Here is a 6,000-nt window from a genome sequence, read left to right as displayed (position 1 = left end):
AGACACTAAGGAGCTTGAGTTTTCCACAAGCCAAATGTCCACAAACCACATTCCTACATGCCAGAAAAAAAAGGAAGCACATATAATACAACAAGGCCAGCATCTATCACCTCATCTTGTCCAAAAAACGTACACTCTCCATAAGACCAAGGGAAAGAGCCTACTTTTCTACTGCAGAAGAAATAGAATCCCTGCAAGGGTGGTATGTTGTTTCTAGTTTGGTTGGTTGGTTTTTTTAAACTTCTGAGATTTGATCACACATATTTTATTTTTGTCAATGAAGGTGCTTTTTGTTAAGCCAATGCTCAGGAACCATGAATTTGTTACTCAAGGAAAAGTTGATTACATTCCTTATCAGTTTATGATTATGCTTTCTACTATTTTTTTCATTTTCTGTTTGCTTGACTATAGTCAAAGGTATTAATATCCTTCAAGCTCACTGGGACAAAGTAGAAGTATAAAGCAAGAGGTAAAAATAATTACATGGGATATATTCTACACAGAACATAAGCACATCTTTATGTGCTGTACTATTCAAGAGCACCATTTGACATTACAAAGCTTCAAAGAGTTACCAAAAAATAATACATACCTTGTTTGTACTCTTGCTTGTTTCCATGAAGTCATTCAGGTTGGAAGAGAACAAATACGTTAATTTAGTCCAATGATTTTCTCAGTGTTCTTTTCACATCATGTTATTATAGCTTTTACTTTAGACATCTTCATGTACTATTATTTCTCTTGTCATTAATTGTCATTTTCTCTCCTTCAGAAGTCTTGCACTATGGCCACTCAATCTTTTCACCCATAACTTTATTGTACCAAAAATTATGTACTGTTTTAACAACTTACTGCCTTTTCCTATATTCAGTTACTTTATCATTTAAATTCTCATCTTCAAATCTGATCTGGAGAATCCATTTCCTCTACACAACTTTTCAGCTCTGTTGCCTCCCACCAGTTCCCCCAAATGTCACTTTGTATCAGTGTATGAATATATTCCTGTTATATATTCCTGTTATTTCTAGTCATGCACTACTTTGAAAGAACCTTCTTCATCTATAAAGAGTTTGTGTTGACTTAAAATGTAGTAGAACTGGACCTGGCAGGCACAGTTCTGGATCCTTTCGTTCTTTAACAAAACAAAATTACCCAAGTTCACCATGAGCACATGCCCAAAGCAAATGCTGTTAAGAAGTAAGGAGAATTTTAATAAGAGGGGGGAAATGAAAGCAGCCAGGAAAAATACAGCTTCTTAATTTTGCTGCAAATTATTCTCCAACCCTCCCTTCTCCCAAACCACCTAGATCAAACAATCAGTATGCAGCTTGCACTGTACTGGGTCAATGGTAGCAAACACCCAGCTGTGCTTGGCACACAGGTGTCTGGGTTATGGGTTGCCAGCTACAGGTGGACTGATTGATGTTGTGGTTGTTCTTTTTTTGTTGGGAACAGGGCCATGCTGGAAGGAAGGTGAGAGAATGGGTGTGGGCTGGGCATGTTTCTCTATTGCAAAGCTCACGGTCCACTGGCATTGCAAATTTCCCCTTCAGAGCTGGTGCTGGATCAAGAGCCCCTTTCTCATTTCTCTGCCCTACCTAGAATGCTGGACAAACTAACACTTTTCCACTGCTTGCAGCTTACCACTGAAATGCAGTTCACTTTGGGTGGGATTGGGTGGACATATGAATTTAGGCTTGCTACCACAAATCCTTCTGAACTATGACCTCAGTTCTGTACCCCTTCTAAGACATTTCCCAGCTTAGGAAGAGCAGGTCAGGTTGCCTTGAGCAGGGGGTCCAAACACCACACAGTAGAGGAAGAAGCTATCTTCCTGAGTCACACGTTACTGCCTGGATTTTTCCGGTGTTTTTAATTTAAATAACAAAAACTAATTCCTCCTGCCTTATCATATCTCAGCAGTACATTAGAAACTGATGGTATCTTAGGATTTCCAGCTGTTGGCATCAGTGAGAGAGCTAAATCTCTTTACCGAGTTTAAACCATAAATGTTTGTACAGATGAAGAAATCTAATGACATTTTGTGGTGCAGCCATTTTTCTGAGCTAACAAAACAGCTCCGCACCTCTTCATTAGCATTTTCTTTGAACATTACTGCAATAGCAAGTCCTGACCCCAAGCATTCCCATTCTGCTTCTTCAAAAATAAAGTGACACTGTTGATGTATTACCAATTAATTATTAGCAAAAGAGCTTAATTCAGCCCTCTGAGGTGTGCATTGCACAGTTATGTGAAGAGAAGCAATCTTTGGCACATGGCACTGAGAATGCATGAACATTTTACAAAGGTGGATATTTTTTTCAAAACCAAACTCATTGACAGCTTCTAGCAGTTGCTTTTCAGATGATGGAATAGGTACATGTTGACATCACCATTATCAGTGTCTAATTCAATATGTAACCCTGGAATACAGAATATATTTTGCAGAAGCTTTCTGTTCTTATATATGGAGCAGTACTCTCCAAATGAATGCCATCATCCCCCAGTGTGTGCTGAGCCAACTTTCACATTTCCTCATCTTCCCTCTTCCCTTCCATCTCACTCTTTCCTACTTTCAATCAGTGCTCTCTTCTGCACTCCTAAGGAAGACAGGGATGATTTGCAGCCCTGCTTCCTTGCAGCTCTCTAGGAGAAGGGGCAACCTCATACAGATCAGCTCTGCTTAGCTCTTTATTATATGAAAGCCAAAGTAGTAATGCCGTGGTATGGGCACTGCTCTCAAGATCAAATCTGCTGTTTGCATGTTGCATTGCCAGCACTTTTATGTCAATTAATGCTTTTCTGTGGTCAGATGTTTTTCATTAGCAAGAAAAGAGAGATTCCAGGTGAGGATTTTATAAATGTGTTGACAAATGCCAACATTTTTTATTCAAGTTATGATTGAAATGATTGTAACCTCCTCAGGAAAATGCTAGGAATGCTCTTGATGTGGTTAACAGGGGAGAGAATGGCTGAGAGTGCCAGAACAAACTCTCTGATTCTACAGAAAACTGGACAGCAGGCCAGAAGATAGTTTTTTCATACACACATTGTGGATGTGCAGCTTAGCACAGTGTGCTGTGCACACAGGTTTATAACTGAACAGTAGAGGTGATCCACATTATCTTTTAAGCTCAGTGCCCACATTCATCAACTTTACACATACTGAAGTCCAAATTCCAGACTTCTGATATAGATATTATAACACACTACATACAGGTTCTCCTTTTTATCATTAACAGTATACCAAGAAATAGAAATTATTTGTCACATGTTTCTACAACTTTTCCTTTAATATACACGCATACTTATCAGTGAGGGTGATGGAGCACTGGCACAGGCTGCCCAGAGAGGTTGCGGAGCCTCCTTCTCTGGAGACATTCTAGACCTGCCTGTACATCTACCTGTGCAACCTGGGCTAGGGAGCTGTTTTGGCAGTGGAGTTTGACTAGATGATCTCTACAGGTCCCTTCCAGCGCCTATAGTTGTGTGATACTGTATGTCTTTATGTTTGTCTTACACAAAGCAGCAAAGAATTATACCCTTTATTAAGAACAGGATTCATATGGTTTCTAATAATCCCTAGCCCACTGCTGAGACTGGTTGTGCAGTTTAGCTTTGCTAATAATTGAGGCTATTCCCTGAACTAGCTTACTGGGAAAGTTCTGTGTAAAATGATTTTGTGCCCCAGTGCAGGCACAGAAATGAATCTCAGCTCAACTCTTTCATACAGTGAGGCAGTGCTGTTGCTGTCTCAGAAAGCGTAATACCTCATCTGGCAGTTGTTTGACAACTCCAGCGAGTTTAAGAAACAGTAGACTGTGAATTTATATGCAGGTTGCCACCGAAACTGAGGATTCTTTCCCTAACACAAAAAAGCTCCCTCATTTTGTCTTCTCTTACTCTGATTTCTGTGTTTATATAAAAATTTTCTAGCACGAACCTTTGAGTCTAGAGTGCCAGTGCTGTCATGAAACACATTTGCATAGCAATTGAGAGAGGTCATCTGTTTCACAAATACTCAAAACCAGCAACGCTGTTAACCCAGTAACTTTCTTATGTGCACTTTCCCAATCATTCTATTAATAAACTAAGCTATGAAACAGCAGTGTACTTTCAGTAGGTGGACACCTAATCTAATAACAAGGGGCATGCTCTAAAAATAGAGGCAATATAACACTTACCACTGCATTTAAGTGGCCGTGTGATTAAATTCTGGTGGCTGGTGGTGGTTGTTCTTATTTCCCACTGGATTTGAAGTATGTCTCTTTTGTCTTCATCATACACACATTACAGAATAGCCCCAGAATTAGGTCTATTTCTGCCAGAGTTATGCTGAAGTCAATGTGGATGCTGCTTCCCAAAAAAACAAAAAAACAAACAAAAAAAAGGACTTAAAATAATTTAAAAAAAAACAACCTCATTAACTGCAAGCTGTCTAGAAACAATAGGGTGAAATTAATAATTTGTCAGTAGAAGTACAAAAGAATAAAATCACTATGGAAAGAATTTTTACTTTCAAAAGCAGACAGACACTCTGTTGTGGTTTTAAAGGAGAAGGGAGGAAATGTTGGTTTGGCACATTTTGATCTCTAAAGGCTTGTAAATCAGTGATAATAAGCTTTCCTAGTCTAGCCTGGGAGAGGCTGTCCTGGAGTGATTCACATTTCAAAGAGTTCAGGATAAACAGAGCACTGCTTTCCAGTGTGTTCCTGTGGAGTAAGCAGGACAGCACAAATTGGGGAAGACTGCTATTCAGGGTGGACCAAATCTTCCACCAACCTCAAAGCCAACAGAGTAAGTACAGCAGAGCTCAACTGCTTTCATATCCCAGCCAAAATCACTCCCTTCTTAAACTTTGGTAACTAAATAAAGGATAAATAAACTAAATAAAGGCAAAGGGTGATTGTTCTTTTAGTTTTCTTACCAAGTTGTATCACAGGATGTTTCCTCCAAGACCCCATAGGGCTTTGACTTTTAGACAAAGTCTGTTTATTTGGTTGGACTTCACAGAAGGACACTGGTTCTAAAAAGCAGAAAAGATTTATGTTAAACATAATTAACAAGTGAAACTGGGCACCACAGTTCCAATTTGAAAGGCCATGAAGAAATTGTTCTCAAAGCCGGTCCTCCAGCAAAGGGAAAGCATAAGAGAACTTTCAAGGACAGCAATATTGTTAGAACAGAATGACTTAAGTCCTGTGAATGAGGGAAAATTTTCTGGTATAATCTAATGGCTTCATTTCAATCAATAAATTAAAAGCATAACAACCTTTTTTTATTTTTTTTCCTGATGAAACTTCATTTCTAAAACAGCAAGAGGCTTGAGCAGGTCTCCAGTTGAGAAAAAAAAATTACATTTGTATCAGTGCATCAGATATTTAACAAAAAACAGAGTTTTTCAATTGGATTAGCTGAGACAGAACAAAATCTCAGAGTTTTGCAAACTAGACAGCAGAACTTGAAAGGCAGCCAACTGGCATAAAAATTGCTATGGAGTATCAGATTTGGGCAAAACAAAATAAAAAGTATAAACTCTCCATCACGAAAGATGGAGAGTTTAGCATCCATGGAGTAGATGTATCCACATTTTTTCCAGGGACAGTAAAGATCAGAGATTCCTAGAATGGCTTAGGCTGGAAGGGACCTTAAAGATCATTGAACTCCAAACCCCTGCTGTGGGCAGTGCTGCCAATCACTAGATCAGGCTGCCCAGGGTCCTCTATCCAACCTGGCCTTGGATGCATCCTAAGACCACACACCTTCTCAAACTGAAGAGACAGTGCTGAATTAGTAGAACTCACTGTTTCACTGTCCCTGTTTTACCATGGACTTGGTCATGTAGAATTCAATACAGTGCTGTATGGCACCAACTCAACATGCCCCACACTGAACACCTCATACTCACATCATACTTCTGTCTTAAACATGTGCCCAGCTTGCTCAAATCTTTACAGTAACATCTGCAAACAGCCTGACATAATAAAAAAATCAGTTCAG

This window comes from Cyrtonyx montezumae, unplaced genomic scaffold, assembly GCF_038088225.1.
Source record: "Cyrtonyx montezumae isolate F1298 unplaced genomic scaffold, pur_monq_1.0 scaffold_0, whole genome shotgun sequence".
Classification (NCBI taxonomy): domain Eukaryota; kingdom Metazoa; phylum Chordata; class Aves; order Galliformes; family Odontophoridae; genus Cyrtonyx; species Cyrtonyx montezumae.
This window is presented reverse-complemented; position numbering follows the sequence as displayed.